Source organism: Callospermophilus lateralis, chromosome 16, assembly GCF_048772815.1.
Source record: "Callospermophilus lateralis isolate mCalLat2 chromosome 16, mCalLat2.hap1, whole genome shotgun sequence".
Taxonomy (NCBI): Eukaryota; Metazoa; Chordata; class Mammalia; order Rodentia; family Sciuridae; genus Callospermophilus; species Callospermophilus lateralis.
The window spans coordinates 7,005,198-7,025,976 of record NC_135320.1 but is presented as its reverse complement, the minus strand read 5'-3'; positions in this window follow the sequence as shown (position 1 = coordinate 7,025,976).

Sequence of the window (20,779 nt, the reverse complement as noted above, 5' to 3'; positions counted from 1 at the left end):
GTTAGGAATCTTTCTGAATGACAAATAATGGTATTGGGAAACTATGATATTTACAAGAATATATAGGTGAAATATAAGTATAAAAACAGAAATCTAGGGAAGATATGAAGCCCAGAAGGGCATTGGGCCCTTAATTGGTATACTTATCTTTGAATTATTTTCTGCATAAATGTCTCAGATAAATCGATATACAATGGCATAGGACCTTGTACCTTGGATGATTGAATTTCGAAAAGAACATCCACTCAAAATGGGATAGTCGGTAGGATTAGGAAGATAGTCGGTAGGTTTCGAAAGAAGAGTGAGTATAGGATTTGGACCAAAAGTTCTTAAGCAATAGGGTTTCAGGTAGACAGTGAATGTAAATATCAGCACAAGTGAAGAGTCAGTCACAATAATGAACGGGGGAAAACATGTAGGAAAGCAGATATAAATCGAGACATTACTAAATCAGGCAAAATATAAAGTGAGGGATAGGATTAGACATTTTCAGGAGGCTTGAGGTTGAATATATAATCTTAGGAAGAAACAAATATGTAGTCACCAATAGGATTGACATTTGAAAGCATTAGGCAACCTGGACAAGGAAGTTTTTAGTAATCCATGCTCACTTCCCATTTTGGCTTTGGTACAATCTTAAGGGTGACCTTTGCTTTTTTTGTCCAGAATATTATTGTGATAAAATGTATATGTAGATCAGGTGACATGAGTATTTCTTCCACCATTTTTTTGAGGAATACATTGAAGACGTATAAATTAGTATTTAGAATAGAAAGAGGGGTACCCTTTGTGTATGAATATAGAGATAATGCAAGAATAGACCATACAGTTAATAAATTATATAACAGGTTCCACTTTAAATAACGGATTGAATTGATAACTGAAAAAATATAAGAGATCATATATTGATATAGAATCATTCATAACAACTAGTTATACGTCTAATTTTAATATTAAAGTTATGGTTTATCATGAAGAGTGTATGAGTTTTGCTTCAAAAGCGATTATGGAAATCAAAAATAATGTGATTGGAAAGAAGTCTCATGAAAATACCAGTCAGAAAACATGGAGGAATACATGTTTTCTGAAGCAGAAAGTGATTAAAAGTGAAATAAATGCCTATAAATTTGTGTACTTGTAGATGAAATATACATCCTACAATGTGCATAAACTGAAGAAATAGTAATGTACCAGTGTTGTATAAAAATGAACTTCAAAATACATATCATGTCCCATAGGAATATACTTGCATTGATGGTAAACTGGGTCAGTTACTGTAGAAATATTAGGAGTTATATGTACCCTTCAATGAAGTTAGTTTTCAGTACTAGGAAACAAATATGTATTTCAGGTGAATGAATATTTTTGAGAATCATCTTGTGAAAAGTTGATTATAAATCCATATACATGAACATGAATAAATTTTTGAAGTGTATAATAAGACACATATATTTAATTTTTTGAAATATCTGCAGAGTATATATACAATACCCACACACAGAATATTAAAAGTAGCAATATATATGCCAATCGAATTACACCGTGAAATATATATCATCCACAGATCCAAAAATATTCATTTTACTGAATATGGATTGATGTATAACTTTTTTCATCTAAGAAGCTCACCCATAGTTTGAATTTTCAGTTCCAACAGCGTTTAGGAAGAGTGATCTCTTCTCACACTTTGTATCTGCCAAGTCATGTAACTCACAAGAATGTACGTGTGATACCAGGTAAGATTCTATATATGCATATAAAAATACATGTGCTTAATAGACTAGAGAGAAAGGGAGACAGAAATTCACATACTTGTTAACTTTAAAAACACATGTAGATCTATTTCAACAAAAAATTGACTAGATTTATAACTCGTACACTACGTAATGCAAAAGGCAAGTCCAAGTATACAACATGCCTCCCCTGAACTGCTTGTATTTCTATTCTGTTTGGGTTTTTTTTCTCCATCATATTAAGATTAGTATTCAGAATCTAGTATGGTATGTGTTAGTGTCAGGGATTCAGTATTTCAAATGTAAAATAGGAAAATGTATCCAATGTGTATGCAAATATGTGCTAAAACAAAATCTTCCCACTCTCATCCAGAACAATTCCTTGACATTACCTTTTCCCCAAGTAAGACACAATTAGAGGAGAACAGTTAGAAAATCTGTGAATACATATCTGGAATGGAATATGCTCAGGAGTTCATAACCTTGGAAGTGGTTGAGGAGTTTCCAAAAGTATGGGACAGGGTAAACACTCTACAAATATGGAGCTCTGCTGGCCTAAAGACTTTTTGAGAAACTGCCTCTGAGGTTGGGCACTTGAAATATATGTTGTTGTCAGGAGCTTTAGCTTTTTTTCTAGTGAGACCATCAAAGCTTTGTCTGCATCTATGTGACCTGGAGGACATGGTTTCTTCTTTTCCAATGAACATGAGGCAGCAGTGCTAAATTCTCTCTTTGTAGGTAAACTGTGACCACTGGGGGCTAAGTGTCTTCCCATGTGGACTGTGAAGCCTTCGGGTCATCCTCCACTTTTCGTGGTGTTCCTCGCTGCTGCACTGGGACTTTGGCATTTGCTTCATGAAATACAAGGAGTTCAACTGGGACACAGTGCTGGAGGCAATCCTGTGACATGTGGTGGGTCAGGCTCTGCAGGAGAATGCACCAAACAGGCTTCTATCCCACATAGCTTGCCTCCTTGTCCATAGCAACATGATTCTGAACATTGCCCAGAAACATCTCCATATAAAAGATGACTTTACATGGAAGGGTCTGCTGGCTGCACCATGTCAGTCACAAGCTATTTGGAAGCCAATGGCAGATCCACATGGCCCCACCACAGATGTTTTATCACACACCTGCCCACCACTGCTCTATGCCCACTACTAAGAAGGTGCCAACTTCCTGGCATCTCTGTTCTACACCATTTTCATGAAACCAAGTCAATCAAGGCACTGTCTGGTACACTAATGATCAGCAACAAGAAATCCGAATGTTATCCACTGCCACCTGGTCATGGGAATTTCAAAAATTTCATGGTATTTATCTAGGCATTTTTCAAGGATGAAGTTGGAGGCACTGTGTGATTCAACTCATTCAGGAACCATTAAATGGTGAGGAAGCTCATTTCAATGAAAGCTCTGGAGAACTCTCACAGGAAAGGCCTCCCAGAGAGTGGCCAAAAGGTCACATGAAGCCAGGCCCATTGAGGTCTACAATGTGAAGTCCATGGTGTTGGGACTCTCAACTATGGATGCCACATCTTTCAGAATAAAATCATGTGATATCCTGGCTGAGAATCCCAGGGCTCTGTGGAAAGCAACCCTGGGCCTAGATCTCACTTTCCAAGGGTGATTCTCATGGGTGGACTCCTAAAATCCCAACAAAATTTATGGCAAAACTTCTCTGAAGTCAGTTCCAAAACTCATTCTCTAAGGGAAATCACACCAGAGTTCAAGCCCAGGTGGACCCAGTCATCTCTTCCAACCGCCACAAAAATGAACACAATTCAAACCAAAGCACTCCCACATGGCCCTCATCTTCTTTCATATAGACACTAATCATAACCTCTGGCTGGAGTTTTCCATGAGGGGAGGAGTCCATGAGAGTGTCCAAAATAACTCCTTTGACCCTTATTGGCCTAAAGTCAGGGTGGTCTGGACACCCTTCATGTGAACCAGGAGTGATCAAATATGCTAGACGTTACTACTGCTATGCTTCTAAAATTTGAGTAAACCTGACTGTCAGGTATATATTTTTTTTGCGATTTGGAGTCATAAGGAAGCACAAGAACCTCTTTAGGTCTTTGAAGAACCCTTTTGACCCAAGGGATCCCTATTCTCACTTGATGGAGTTCAAGAACCTTACAGAGGAAGGCGAGAGACTTCATCCACAGTGACTGCTCTTTAGGCCATTTTGGTTTCTGATGCACACATGGGATCTCTCTTTACATCCATCAGGTGCTGAGAATCTAAGCCACAGCCTCACAGAGGGCCAAGAGGCTGATTCAGACACATCCATTTCAAAAGCAATTAAGCAAAGAGCCACAGGTAATGCCCACTCATTTCCATTTCAAAATTGTTTTCTTCAGGCTTCATAAAGGGGTGGCCTGAGGCAAAGACCTTCCTCACATTCAGGGCAACAGAACAATAGGTACGAAAAAGGCCAATAGCAGGGTTTCTCCACTGAGACTTTTCTGGTCACACTGATATCTGAGTTTTCTGAGATGCTCGCCATTTCTATCAGCTATCCAGTACATTGTCATGTCATAGAGCTTGGAGGTGGTACATATCTTGGACACAAAACAATGAGCCTATTCTGGAGAGTGGCAAGAATTCCGGAAGAAAACAGGAGCTTAGGAAGATAGCAGGTGTTGCCCATCGATAAGGCAAGCCCTAGTCCATTCATAAATTGGGCAGGATGAATGCTGGGAATCTTTCTACAAGACAGGACACATCCATTGATGCATTCTCTTTTCTCATGTGTACAACCACGGACACAGTGAGATACACAGACATAGAAACACTAGCCTTGTCAAAAGACTTACTAGAAACATTTCAATCAAAACAAAAAAACACCGCCTTTCCTTCCTATTCTCAGAACATGAGACAAAACCACAAACCCACACCCACAACCACAAAGTCACCTCCTTCCCCCAAGAATGTCTGTGACTATCCAGAGTGACCTCTGACTGGTGGGCCATACACAGTTCCCCGAAAATCTCCTGTCCTGTCTCAGATTTGGTCTCCTTGGCCACCTCTATGAAGTGGTCAGGAAACACTGCTGAGCCACTACCTGCTTTCTCAGGAACAGCCGCCATTCAGAGCTTTTCTGGCATTTGGCCATCCTCACATCATTAGGTACCAAGAAAGACTGAATCTGTCTTTGGTGAATCCAAACAACTGAGACCACTGGGACTGGGACTGGGACTGGCTCTGGTTGCCTGGCTTCCTGGATCCCAAGTTCAGAGAGTTCCATCACCAAGGAAGTGAGGTGAGGTCACTCCCTTCAGGAACTGAATGAAGTCACTGCCTTAGCAACCACTTTGTCGAAACAGTTGCTTCCAAGGATCCCATGAGTTGGAGGCTGCCCCTACTTCCTGTGACATTTTCACAAGTTAGAATGGTATACCAACCGTAGGCACCCTGGAACAGCTCTCCACTCAGGCCTGATTTGGTCCATCTTCTCTACATGAAGAAGAGAGAGGCTGATTCATACAAAACCCTTCATCCTGACGAGGATGTTTCTAATGGAAGATGACTTTTGCTCTCTCAGATCCTTCATAGCTGCCTATATCTTCTGCACGGATCATTTCTGCATGGACCTTTGAAGTTCTCAGCAGGTGGAAGATCCCCTACATTCCTCTATTTTAAGAACAATCAGTCCCTGCTGTTCTGTAAAGTTAGATTGAGGGAACAATATATGGTAATGGTTAAAAACCCTTTTGATTTGGTTTAGGAATCATTCTGCTGGATGAATTATGGTATTGGGAAAATGCGATATTTATAAGAAAATAGAGGTGAAATATATGTATGAAATCAGAAATCTAGGTAAGATTTGAAGCCCAGAAGGGCTTTGGGCCCTTGTTTGGGATACTTAGGTTTGAAATACGTTCTGCACAAATGTCTCAGATAAATTGATATACAATGACATAGAACCTTGTACCTTGGGTGATTGAATGTAGAAGAGAACATCCACTCAAACAGGGATAGTCGGTAGGAACTGGAAGATAGTCAGTAGGTTTCCGGAGAAGAGTCAGTATAGGATTTCGACCAAATGTTCTTTAGCACTACGGTTTCAGTCAGAGAGTGAATGTAAATATCAGTACATGTGAATAGGCAGTCACAATGATGAACTGGGAAAAATATGTAGGAAAGCAAATATCAGTATAGAAATCAGGGAATCAGGCAAAGTATAAAGTGAGTGATAGGATTAGACATTTTCAACATGGTTGAGTTTGAATATATAATTTTAGGAAGAAACAAATATGTAGTCACCAATAGGATTGACATTTGAGAGCATTAGGCAACCTGGACATGGATGTTTTCAGTAATCCTTGTTCACTTTCCATTTAGGCTTTTGTGCAATCATAAGGATGAACTTTGCCTTTTGTGTCCAGAATATTACTCTGATAAAATGTATATATAGCTCAGATAACATGAGTATTTCTTTTACCATTTCTGGGAGCAAAATTTTTGAAGACATATAAATTAGTATTGGGGGTAAAAGAGGTGTACCCTGTGTCTATGAATATAGAGATAATGCATGAATAGACCATACTGTGAATAAATACTATACCTGTTTCCACTTTAAATAACGGATTGAATTAATATATGAAAATATATAAGAAATCTTATTTTGATATACAATCATTCATTCCAACCAGTTATATATCTAATGGTAATTATAGGGTTATGGTTTCTCATGAATTCTGTGTGAATTTTGCTTCAAAAGTGATCATGGAAATCGAAAATAATGTGTTTGGAAAATAGTATCATGAAAAGACAAGTCAAGAAACATGGAGGAATACATGTGTTCTGAAGCAGGTTGTGATTGAAAGTGAAACAAATGTGTATAAATTTGCTAACTTGTGGATGAAATATGTTTCCTATGATGTGCATAAACTGAAGAAATAGTAATGTACTAGTGTTGAAAAAAATGAACGTCAAAATACACATCAGGTCCCATAGGGATCTACTTGCATCGCTGTTAAACTGGGTCAGTTACTGTAGAAATTTTAGGATTTGTATGCATTATTCACTGATTTTAGTTGTCAGTACTAGGAAACAAATATGTATTTCAGGTGTATGAATATTTCTGAGAATAATCTTTTGAAAATTTCATTATTAATCCACACATATGAATATGAATGAATTTGGGTAGTGTATAATAAGACACATATTTCATAATGTGAAAAATCTGGAGAGTGTATATATGTACATACACACACACACACACACACACACACACACACACACAGACAGACATTAAAATAGCAATATATATGCCAATCGAAATTCACCATGAAATATATACTATCCACACATACATAAATATATATATGAATGAATATGGATTTATGTATAATGTTGTTCAACTAGGAAGCTCACCGATAGGTTTAATTTTCAGTTCCAACAGCGTTTAGGAGTAGTGATCTCTTACAATTTGTAACTGCCAAGTCAGCCACCCCACAAGAATGCACGTGTGGTACCAGCTAGTATTCTATATGAGCATTTAAAAATTGATGTGCTGAATAGGTACAGAGAAAAGGAGACAGGAATTCACATCTTTGTTAACTTTTAAAAACACATGGAGAGCAATTTCAACCAAAAATTGAATAGATTTATAACTCCTACTGTATATAATGCAAAAGGCAGGTCCAACTCTACACCATGACTCCTCTGAACTGCTTGTATTTCTATTCTGTTTGGGTTATTTTTATCAATCTTATTAGGATTAGTAGTCAGAGTCTAGTCGGGTAGGGGTTAGTGTCTGTAATTCAGTATTTAGATTGGAAAATTGGAAAATGAATTCAATGTGTATGTAAATATGTGCTACACAAAAATCTTCCCACTCTTATCCAAGACATTGCCTTGACATTACTTTCGTCCCAAGAAAGACCCTATTAAAAGAGAAGAGTTAGAAAATCTGTGAATACATATATGGAATGGAAAATGCTCAGGAGTTTACAACCTTGGAGTTGGTAGAGGAGTTTCCAAAAGTAAGGAAAGGGTAAACACTCCACAAACATGGAGCTCTTCTGGCCTATATAGTTCTTGAGAAACTGCCTCTGAGTTTGGGCACTTGAAATATATGTTCTTGTCAGGAGATTTAGCTTCTTTCTAGTGAGAATATCAAAGCTAGGTATGCATCTATGTGACCTGGAGAAAATGGTTTCTTATTTTCCAATGAACATGAGGCAGCAGTGCTGAATTCTCTCATTGTAGGTAATCTGCGGGCTAAGTGTCTCCCCATATGGTCTGTGAAGCCATTTGGTCATCCTCCAGTATTCCTGGTGTTTCTTGTTTCTGCTCTGGGAGTTTGGTATTTGCTTCACGAATTACAAGGAGATCAACAGGGACACAGAGCTGGAGGGATTTCTGTCACATGTGGTGATTCATGGTCTGCAGGAGAATGCACCAACCAGGCTTCTATCCAACATAGCTTGCCCCCTTGACCGTTGCAAACTGATTCGGAACAGTGCCCTGAAAACTCTCCATATAACAAGATGCCTTTACATAGAATTGTCTGCTGGCTTCACCATGTCAGTCACAAGCCATTGGGAAGCCAATGGCAGATCCACATTGCCCCACCACAGATGTTTTATCACACACCTGCACACCACTGCTCTAGCCCCACTATTCATTAGGCTCCAACATACTGGCATCTCTGTTATACACCATTTTCATGAAACCCAGTCAATCAAGGCACAGTCTGGTACACTCCTGATCAGCAATAGGTCATCCAATGGTTCTCCAGTGCCACTTGGTCATGAAAATTTCAAAAATATCATGGTATTTATCTAGCCATTTTTCATGGATGAAGTTGAAGGCACTGTGGGTTACAATTCATTCATTAACCATGAAATGGTGAGGAAGTTCATTTCAATGAAAGCTCTGAAGAACTCTCACAGGCAAAGCTTCCCAAAGAGTGGCCAAATGGTCACATGAAGCCAGGCCCATTGAGGTCTACAATGTGAGGTCCATGTGCGTTTTGACACAAAAAAGAGTTCAAGCCCAAGTGGACAAACTTATCTCTTCCAACTGCAACACAATTGACCACATTTGAAAGAAAACACTCCCACATGGCCCTCATCTTCTTCCATATAAACACTCATCATAACTTCTGGTTCGAGGTTTTCATGAGGGGTCACCCCAAGACAGTGTCCAAAACAATCTCCCCTGACCTTCATTTACCTAAAGTCAGCGAGGCCTGGATACCCTTCCTTTGAACCAGGAGTGATCAAATAGGCCTGCCCTTAATACTGCTCTGCTTCTCCAACTTGAGGCTTACTGACTGTCCTGTATAGACTCTTTGTGTGAATTGAAGTCATGAGAAAACCCAAGCACCATGGTCTAGCCTCTGCAGGGCTTTGAAAAACTCATTTGACCCAAAGGATTCCAATGCTCACTTGATGGAGGTCAGGAACCAAAGAGTGGAAGGCAAGAGTCTTCATGCAAAATTACTGATCTTTTTGCCATTTTGGTTTTAGATGCACACATGGGATCTTTCTTTAGATCTATTAAGTGCTGAGAATCTAAGCCACAGCCTCACACAGGGCCAAGAGGCTGATTCAGACTCATCCCTTTCCAAAGCAATTAAGTAAAGAGCCATAGGTGATGCCCATTCATTTCCATTTGAAAACTATTTTTTTCAGGCTTCAAAAAGGGGTGGCATGAGGCAAAAACCTTCCTGAAATTCAGGGCAACAGAACAATAGGTAAGCAAAAGGCCCAAAGCAGGGATTCTCCACTGAGACTTTCCTGGTCACACTGATATCTGAGTTTTCTTAGATGTTCGCCATTCCCTTCAGCTATCCAGTACATGGCCATGTCACAGTGTTTGGATTTGGTACATATCATGGACAAAAATCCATGAGCCTATTGTGGAGATTGGCCAGAATTCAGAAAGAAAACAGGATCTTAGGAAGATAGCAGGTTTTGCCCATCCATAAGGTAAGTCACAGTCCATTCATAAATTGGGCAGGATGAATTATGGGAAGCTTTCAACAAGACAGGACACATCCATTGATGCATTTTCTTTGCAATGGTCTACAACCACGGACAAAGTGGGATACACAGACATAGAAACACTCGCTTTGTCAAAAGACTTACTAGAAACAGTTCACTCCAAACCAAACAAACTGCCTTTCCTACCTATTCTCATAACATAAGACAAAACCACAAACTCACACCCACACCCAAAAAGGCATCTCCTTAACTCAAGTAGGTCTGTGACTATCAGGAGTTTCTTCTGACTGGTGGGCCATACTATGTTCCCACAAAATGGCCTGTCCTGTCTCAAATCGGGTCTCCATGGACAACTCTGTGAAGTTGTATGGAGCCATGGGTGAGCCACTACCTGCTTTCTCAGGAAAGGCACCTCTTCTGAGATCTCTTGGTATTTGACCATCCTCACATCAGTAGGTACCAAGAAAGACTGACAATATACTTTGTAAAAACAAACAAGGAGGCCACTGGGACTGGGATTGGGATTGGCTCTGCGTACCTAGCTTCCTGGATCCCAAGTTCAGAGAGTTCCATCACCAAGGAAGTGATGTAGGTCACCTCCTTCAGGAACTGAATGAAGTCACTGCCTTGGCAACAACATTGTCTTAACAGTTGATTCCAAGTGTCCCATGAGATGGAGACTGCCCCTACTTCCTTGACACTTTCCCAAGTTAAAAAGGTATATCAACCATAGGCACCCGGGTACACCTCTCCACACAGACCAGGTTTCATCCATCTTCTCTACATTAAGAAGTGAGAGGATGATTCAGACACATCCCTTCATCCTGACCAGGTTGTTTGCCATGGAAGATAAATTTTGCTCTCTCAGTTCCTTCATTGCTGCCTACATCTTCTTCAGTGATTTTTTTTTGCATGGACCTTTGAGGTTCTCAGCAAGTGGAAGATCCCCTACATTTTGTAAGAGCAACTCTGTCCCTGCTCTTCTCTAAAGTTAGATTGAGGTAACAGTGTATGGTTAGGGTTAATAATAGGTTCTATTTGGGTTAGGGATCATTCTGCAAGATGAATAATGGTATTGGGAACCTGTAATATTTATAAGAATATAGACATGAAATATAAGTATGAAAACAGAAATCTAGGTAAGATTTGAAGCCCAGAAGAGCATTGGGGCCTTGATTGGGATACTCAGCATTGAATCAATTTCTTCACAGATGTCTCAGATAAATCCATATACAATGGCATAAGACTTTGTACCTTGGATGATTGAATGTGGAAGAGAACATCCAGTCCAAAAGGGATAGTCATTTGGATTAGGAAGATAGTCGGTAGGTTTAGAAAGAAGTGAGAGAATAGGATTTGGACCAAAAGTTCTTTACCAATAGGGTTTTGGTTAGAGAGTGAATGTAAATGTCAGCACATGTGAAGAGTCATTCACAATGTCGAACTGGGGAAATTATGTAGGAAAGCAGATATCAATAGAGACATTAGGAAATCAGGCAAAGTATAGAGTGAGTGATAGGATTAGACATTTTCAACAGGGTTGAGTTTGAATATATAATCTTAGGAAGAAACAAATATGTAGTCACCAATAGGATTGACAGTTGCGAATATTTGGCAACCTTAAAATGGATGTTTTTAGTAATCCATGCTCACTTTTCATTTAGGCTTTGATACAATCTTAAGTGTGACCTTTGCTTTTTGTGTCCAGAATATTAATGTGATAAAACGTATATGTAGATCAGGTGACATGAGTATTTCTTCCACCATTTCTGGGAGCAATATTTTGAAGATATATAAATTAGTATTGGGGGTACAAATAGGTGTACACTGTGTCTGTGAATATAGAGATAATGGATGAATAGTCCATACTGTGAATAAATAATATAACTGGTTCCAATTTTAAATATGGTTTGACAAAATTAGAGGAGAAGAGTTAGACAATCTTTGAATACATATCTGGAATGAAAAATGCTCAGGAGTTCACAACCTGGGAGGTGGTAGAAAAATTTCCAAAAGTAAGGAACAGGGTAAAAACTCCACCAACAATAAGCTCTGAGAGCCTAAATACTTCTGTAGAAACTCTATCTGAAGTTGGGCATTTGAAATATATGTTGTTGTCATGAGCTTTAGCTTCCTTTATACTGAGACCATCAAGTATGGTCTGCATCTATGTGACTAGGAGGACATAGTTTCTTATTTTCCAATGAACATAATGCAGCAGTCCTGAATTTTCTCTTTGTAGGTAAACTGTTGTCACTGTGTGCGAAGTGTCTCCCCATGTGGACTGTGTAGCCATTTGGTAATTCTCCACTTTTTGTGGTGTTTCTTGCTGCTGCACTGGGAGTTTTGTATTTGCTTCACGAAATACAATGAGTTCAACTGGGACACAGTGCTGGAGGGAGTTCTGTCACGTGTGGTGGGTCAGGGTCTGCAGGAGAATGTACCAACCAGGCTTCTATCCCACATTGCTTGCCCCCTTGACCATAGCAAACTGATTCTGAACATTGCCCTGAAACCTCTACATATAAAAAGATGCCTCTACATATAAGGGTCTGCTGCCTGCACCATGTCAGTCGCAAGCCATTTGGAAGCCAATGGAAGATCCATATATCTTTACCACAGATGTTTTATTGCACACCTGCACACTACTGCTCTTGGCCCACTACTCAGCAGGCTCCAACTTACTGGCATCTCTGTTCTACATCATTTTCATGAAACCTAGTCAATCAAGGAACTATTTGGTACACTGCTGATAAGCAACAGGACATCCAAAGGTTCTCCAGTGCCAGCTGGTCATGGGAATTTCAAAAATGTCATGGTATTTATCTAGTCATTTTTCAAGGATGAAGTTGGAGGCACTGTGGGTTCCAATTATTCAGGAACCATTAAGCGGTGAGTAAGCTTATTTCAATGAAAGGTCTGGAGAACTCGCACTAGCAATGCTTCCCAAAGAGTTTGGGATTTTCCTAGCAACAAAAACTTGAGCAGTAGAATGGGTAGACCAGAGGGGAAGACGGGAGTGAGTATCCCCAAAGCCTGTGAGAGTCTTTAAATTTTTAGTAACCTGTTTTCAGTGATCACAAAGCAACTTTTAAGGCCATTTTCATTACATCTTGGATAGTGGTCAGAGGGCTCTTCTCAGCTGGTTTGATCTTTGGGTTAGCTTGTTAGATTACCTGGTGGGACCCAGTGCAGGCACTGTCAAGAGAAGAGAAGAGTGAGTGGGTCGAGGGGTGCCTCAGTACCTGCTACCTCAGCAAGAAGGCAATAGTCTGAGATCTGGCAGAGGTTTGGGTTTCTGTTCTAGTAATTGGAGGGGAGAAATCAGGTTGCTGAGGTGGGAATGACAGCAAAGAGTCTAGAGCAGAAGGCTGAGGGTGAGGAACTATTGGAAAAGCATTGTACAGGATGTGAGAGAAGGAGGGAAAAGGACTCCACATAGGGAAATTTCCTTCCACCCTTTTGAGCACTTGATGAATTTAAAAAGGTCATGCAGAATTTGAGGATCTAGAGACCCCTCTGTGGGCCATAGTTTTTGGTTGTCTAATTGGTAATATGGCCAATGCTGTGTACTGAATTTGATGAGGAGTTTGGTTCCACGAGGCAGCCCCTGTATGCTCACATCCCCATGACTTACAGAAGAAGTCGGCTTTTCCCACACACAGCCCTGGCTGTTTGTGGCTTTGATAGTCGGCCAGGCAAACATAGTAATCTAGGCTAGCCAACCTGAATCTGGCTCCCATGTCCCTGCATCCATAATGTTTGTTTCCATTATCTATGGTAGGGAAGGGATTTAATTGAATATTAGTGGTATCCTCTTCATCAAGGATATCCCAATAGGAACGACCTATAGCCAGCTGAAAACTGTCTGGGTGGAGAGATGGCCACCAGGTCCCTAAGGGAGATGTATGCAAGATGGACCATACTTCTTGTCTAGTAGGATTTGTGATCAGCCATCGCTGCTGAACGGGCTGATGAATGTTAGGACTACTGGTGGCCAAGGGGAGAGTCTATAGACTTATCCACATGGCGAATACTTAATTTGAAATGGTTACCAGTCTTTTCCAGTTTCCAACCAGAATCTGGACACGGCGCAGGCTTGAGATGAGAGGCATGGATACAGGAAGTGATTCCGTCTTCTTTTACCACTGAAGGAGTTTGAAGTAGCACCTGGTATGTTCCTTTCCAGTGGGGTTCCAGGGATGACACTTGATGTCGTCTTATGTAGATGAAGTCTCTTACTTGATATTGATGTGGAGTCCCCTCGTCCCCAGGTTGGTAGTCAGTGGCCAGCTGTTCCAACAGGTATCACTGAGTTCTTCCAAGAGCTTTAAGTCTGTCAAGCAAGGGGGTGTGGAAGGGATCGTTAGGCCTTAGAGTTGGGTTTAGGTCCCTTACTGGAGGAGCAGCACCATAAAGAATTTCATAGGGAGTGAGTTTACACAAAGAAACAGAGGGAGTATTTCTCGCATGAAACAGTGCATCAGGCAGGAGAATAGTCCAATCATTTATGCCGGTCTCTAAGCCTTAATTTGTTAAGGTCTCTTTAATGGTTCTATTTATTTTTCTACCTGTCCTGAGCTCTGGGGTGTATAAGCACAATCTAACTTCCAATTAATCCTCAGGGTCCTGGTTAACCCCTGACTTACCTGGGCCATGAACACTGGTCGATTATCAGACTCTATTACCTTAGGCAGACCGTATCTTGGAAAAATATCTTTCAGGATCTTCTTGAAAACTATTTGCGCCATTGTTTGTTTGTTTTTTGTTTTTGTTTTTGTTTTTGTTTTGTGGTGTGTGGGGAAGGCTTCAATCCATCCTGAAAATATATCTACAAAGACTAGGATATTTTTAAGTCCATACCTTTCTGGCTTAATTTCAGAAAGTCCACTTCCCAGAATTGTCCTTGTCTGGTTCCTCATAGGTGCTTTCCTGCAGGAAGCTTGGAAGGGTAAGCATTAACCAATTGACAGACCCAACAGGCTTTTGTTACCCGTTCAGATATTTCCTTTCGCTGTGAGTCGATTAGTGGAAAACTCTGTTCTTGATCCTTCAGGAATGCCTGTAGTTTCTTTGAACCAAGGTGAGTGAGTTGATGTACATTTGTAACGTAGTGTAGGGCTTTCTGAAATTGAAGGCTGGGCTCAGTGAAGTTGCGGCATTCAGTGTCAGTGTCCTTTGATGTTATCAAAAACTTCCTGGTGCTCAGGGGTCCATTGGAAATGGGGATCTCCGTTTAACAGCGGGTATGAAGGAGCAACTAAGGACCCAAACACAGGTATCCATAACCTGCAAAAGCCATCAGTCCCATGAAACTATTTGAGTTGTCTCCTGTTAGATGGGGGTGGTATCTGCAAAATGGTTTGTTTTCTGGGCTCAGTTAGCCATCGTTTACTGCCCCTAAGGGAATAGCCCAGGAAGATGACTTCATGCTAGCAAATTTGGGCTTTTTTGTCAGAAGCTCTACACCTGAGTTTAGCAAGGTCGGATAATAGTGCTTGGGACCCAGACTCACAGTTTTTCTTGGTGTTGGCTGCCAGTAGCTTGTCATCCACGTATTGAAGCAGTGTGACTTTGAGGTGCATAGTTCTGAAGTTGTTGAGATCTCTGCAGAGGGCTTCATCAAAGAGAGTGGGGGAGTTTTTGAAGCCCTGTGGGTGTCTAGTCCAAGTTAGTTGACCAGATGTTCTGGTTTCTGGGTCTACCCACTCAAAAGCAAACAGCAACTGACTATCTTTATTCAGAGGCAAGCAAAAAAAAGCATCTTTTACGTCCAGAACAGTATACTATTTCCTCTCAGGGTTCAGAGTGCTAAGCAGATTGTCCGGATTAGGTACCGTGTGTTGAATGTCCTGCACTCTGTTTTTGATCTCTCTTAGGTCTTTAACGGGGCGATAGTCCCCAGTTCCTGGCTTTTTTTTTTCTGGTAGCAGGGAAGAGTTCATGGCCGATTGACAGGGCCTTAGGATCCAGAGGCCAGATATTTCTGAATATGGGGCCTTATCCAATTTTATCCTTTTTTTTGCTTAGAGGATATTGTTTGACATTGATTGGTGAGTCTGAGGTTTTTAACTCCACTGTTATTGGAGGTTTTTTTATGGCCAGGCCTAAACCAGCAGTTTTTGTCCAGGTATCTGGGTAATCTGTTATCCATTTCTGCGGTAGCTTGCCTGTTTGATCAGCTTGGGAGGTGTGAAGAGTTGATGTTCATCTTCTACTAACTGAAGGATTTAGAAATTTCATTTCAAGGACTTCAGGGTTAAAATTTATTTTGGCCCAGAGCATGGTGAGCAGATCTCTGCCCATTAATGGGTCCAGGCATTCTGGGATTACAAGGAAGGAGTGATGGATGTTTTCTTTCCCCAGGTCCAATGTACTCTTAGTTGTCTAAGCCCGATATTTACTGCCATTAGCCCTTTGAACTACAGACCTTTTATTTGATAGAGGGCCCAATGGGGCCTTAAGGGCTGAGTATACTGCTTCTGTATTCACTTCAAAGTTTACTGGGGTCCCCTATACTTCAAAAGTTACCCTGAGTTAGGGGAAAAGATCTGAGCCCCGACTTTCTTAGTCATCCTCCAGAGTCAGAATGTCTGGCTGGCGTGGCAAAGTAGAAAGATCCTTCTGGGGGCCATCCACTCCAAAGGTGGATCATTCTGAGACACAGAATCTGCCAGGTCTGGCGTTTTACAGAAAAAGAAAGATTTTGAGCCCTTAAGCAGACTTTGGTCCAATGATCAAGGATCAGGGACAGAGGCATTGAAGTGCCATGTCCCATTAAGAAAGATAAACAGAGAGTGAAAGCAAGGATACACGACACAGACAAGAGAAGACAATAAAGACAGGGAATGGACATCCAATACTGAAACCAGGACTGAGTTGCTGGCAAAACTCGATGGGCTGCAATACCGAATCCAAAACAAAATGTCACTGAGTCGAGGAGACTATTGTTCCTCGAGTTCCCAAGTCCATTCCCCAGGGACATGGCCTGTGGCTCTATGACATATCTGTCAGCCACCATCGGAGAGAGCTCACGCTCGTCTCCGATAGCAATTTTGCCAAGCCCTAACCTGAAAACTGAAACCAGAAAGAGGGGCCTTATTTAACCCAGAGGAGCTTATTGGGGGTCTTTTGTCTGTGGCTGCTGGATCTCGCTGGGGCCACCAGATGTAAAGATCAGGCGAGCATTGGAGGAGGAGACCACCAAGAGACTGTCTCATGCAACAGCAAATGGTTAATTGCGGGTCTGGAATGCAAGGGCTCAGAGCTCACTTGAATAGAGCAGAGAGCCCTGAGAACAGCTTAAGAAGTGCTTATATACTTTCCTTGGATAGGGCAGGGAGGGAAGTTTATTGATGGGTCACGGTGAGTGGGCAGTTTGCGTGCAAATGGGTGACGGAGTACATTCTGCAGTTTGGCAGTTGGGGACAACACATTCTGGGACCAAGAATAGCAAACACTTCTCAAGATTTCAACAGTGTTTTCTTAATCATATACCTATTTTATTAACCTTTCAACATAAGTATGAAAACAGAAATTTAGGTAAGATTTGAAGCCCAGAAGTTCATTGGGCCCTTGATTGGTATACTTATCATTGAATTACGTTCTGCACAAATGTCCCAGAAATATCGATATACAATGGCATAGGACCTTTAACCTTCTCTGAGGTCAGTTCCAGAACACAGTCTCTAAGTGGAATCACACCAGAGTTCAAGCCAAGTTGGACCCAGTTATCTCTTCCAAAAGCCACACAAATGACCACAATTAAAACCAAAACACCCCACATGGCACTAATCTTCTTCCATATAGACACTCATCATAACCTCTGGCTGGAGGTTTCCATGAGTGGTGCAGCCCAAGACAGTGTCCAAAATGACCTCACTTGCCCCTCATTTGCCTAAAGTTAGGGTGGCCTGGACATCCTTCCTGTGAGCCAGGAGTGATCAAATAGGCCTGTTGTTAATACTTCTCTGCTTCTCCAACTTGAGGTCTATTGACTGTGGGGTTTAGATTCTTTAAGTGAATTTGAGTCATGAAAAAACCAAGCACCTATGGATTAGCCTCTGCAGGGCTTTGAAGAACTCATTTGACCCAAAGGATCCCTATTCTCACTTGATGCAGTTAAGGAACCCTACAGTGGAAGGCGAGAGACTTCATCCACAATGACTGCTCTTTTGGCCATTTTGGTTCTGGATGCACACATGGGATCTTTCTTTAGATCCATCAGGTGGTGAGGATCTAAGCCATCGCCTAACACAGGGCCAAGAAACTGATTCAGACACATCCCTTTCCAAAGCAATTAAGCAAAGAGCCACAGGTGATGCCCTTTTATTTCCGTTTGAAAACTGATTTCTTCAGGCTTCCCAAAGTGTGGGGCAGAGGCAAAGACATTCCTGACGTTCGGGGCAACAGAACAATAGGTAAGCAAAGGCCCAAGGCAAGGTTTCTCCACTGAGACTTTCTTGGTCACACTTATATCTGAGTTTTCTGAAATGCTCCCATTCCCTTCAGCTATCCAGTAAATGGACATGTCACAGAGCTTGGAGGTGGTACATATCTTCGACAAAAATCCATGAGCCTATTCTGGAGAGTGGCCAGAATTCAGGAAGAAAACAGGAACTAAGTAAGATAGTAGGTGTTGCCCATCCACGAGTCAAGCGCAGTCCATTCTTAAATTGGGCAAGATGAATTCTGGGAAGCTTTCTTCTAGACAGGACATACCCATTGATGCATTCTCTTTTCTAATGTCTACAACCACGGACACAGTGGGATAAACAGACTTAGAAACACTCGCATTGTCAAACGACTTACTAGAAACAGTCCACTCCAAACCATAAAAACCGATTTTCCTACCTATTCTCAGAACATGAGACAAAAACCACAAATCCACACCCACACCCACAAAGGCACCTCCTTCCCCCAAGTACATCTGTGACTATCTGAAATGTCCTCTTACTGGTGGGCCATACTATGTTCCCCCAAAATGGCCTGTCCTGTGTCAGATCTGGTCTCCTTGGCCAATTCTGTGGAGTTGGCAGGAGCCAGCAATGAGACACTACATGTTTTTACAGGAAAGGCCCCTCTTCAGAGCTTTTATGACATTTGTCCATCCTCACATCAGTAGATACCAAGACTGACTCTGTCCTTGGTAAATCCAAACAAGTGAGACCACTGGGACTGGGAATGGGACTGACAATGGGTGCCTGGATTCCTGGATCCCAAGTTCAGAGAGTTCCATCACCAAGGAAGTGAGTTGAGGTTACTTTCTTCAGGAAATGAATGACGTCACTGCCTTGGCATCCACTTTGTCCTAACAGATGCTTCCAAGGGTCGCAATGAGAAGGAGGCTACCCCTACTTCCTGTGACACTTTCAGAAGTTAGTATGGTATATCAACCATAGTCACCCGGGAGCAGCTCTCCACACAAGCCTGGTTTGGTCCAATTTCTCTACATTAAGAAGAGAGTGGCTGATTCAGACACAACCCTTCATCCTGACCAGGTTGTTTGCCATGGAATATGACTTTTGCTCTCTCAGGTCCTTCGTAGCTGCCTACACCTTCTCCAGGTATCATTTCTGCATGGACCTTTGAGGATCTCAGCAGGTGGAAATTCCCCTACATTCCTGTATTGTAAGACCAACTCTTTCCCTGCTCTACTGTAAAGTCATATTGAGGGAACAGTGTATGGTTAGGTTTAAAAACATGTTCGATTTGGGTTAGAAATCATTCTGCAGGATGATTAGTGGTATTGGGAACCTGCGATATTTATAAGAATATAGAGGTGAAATATAAGTATGAAAACAGAAATCTAGGTAAGATTTGAAGGTCAGAAGGGCATTGGGCCCTTGATTGAGATACTTAGCTTTGAATTACATTCTGCGCACTTGTCTCAGATAAATCTATATAGAATGGCATAAGACCTTGTACCTTGGATGATTGATTGTAGAAGAGAACATCAACTGAAACAGGGATAGTCCGTAGGATTAGGAAGATATTCGGTATGTTTAGGAAGAAGAGTGAGTATATAATTTGGACCAAAAGTTGTTTAGCAATAGGGTCTTGGTTAGAGAGTGAAGGTAAATGTCAGCCCATGGGAAGAGGTAGTCACAATGATGAACTGAGTAAAATATGTAGGAAAGAAGATATCAATAGAGACATTATGAAATCAGGCAAATATAAAGTGAGTGATAGAATTAGATATTTTCAACAGTGTTGAGATTGAATGTATAATCTTAGAAAAAAACAAATATGTAGTCACCAATAGGAATGACATTTGAAAACATGAGGTAACCCTGACATAGATGTTTTCAGTAATCCATATTCACTTTCCATTTATGTTTTGATTCAATCATAAGTTTGACCTTTGCATTTTGTGTCCAGAATATTACTGTGATAAAAAGTATATGTAGATCAGGTAACATGAGTATTTCTTCCACTATTTCTGGGAGCGATATTTCAAGACTTATAAATTAGTATTCGGGTACAAAGAAGTGTACCCTGTGTCTATGTATATAGAGATAATGCATGAATAGAAAAAACTGTGAATAAATAATATAACTGGTTCCACTTTAAATAATGGATTGAATTGATATCTGAAAATATATGAGAAATCATATATTTTCATAAAATCATTCATTCCAACCAGTTATATATCTAATGGTAATATTAGGGTTATGGTTTATCATGAAGTGTGGGAGAGTTTTGCTTTAAAATTAATTATGAAAATCGAAAATAATGTGTTTAGAAAGAAGTCTCATGAAAAGACCAGTCAAGAAACATGGAGGAATACATGTGTTCTGAAGCAGGAAGTGATTGAAAGTGAAACAAATGCCTATAAATTTGCTAACTTGTGGATGAAATATATATCGTGTGATGTGCATAAACTGAAGAAATAGTAATATACCAGTGTTGAATAAAAATGAACGTCAAAATACACATCATGTCCCATAAGAATCTACTTGCATTAATGTTAAACAGGGTCAGTTACTGTAGAAATATTAGGATTTGTATTCACCATTCACTGAAATTAGTTGTCAGTACTAGGAAAGAATATGTATTTCAGGTTGATGAATATTTCTTAGAA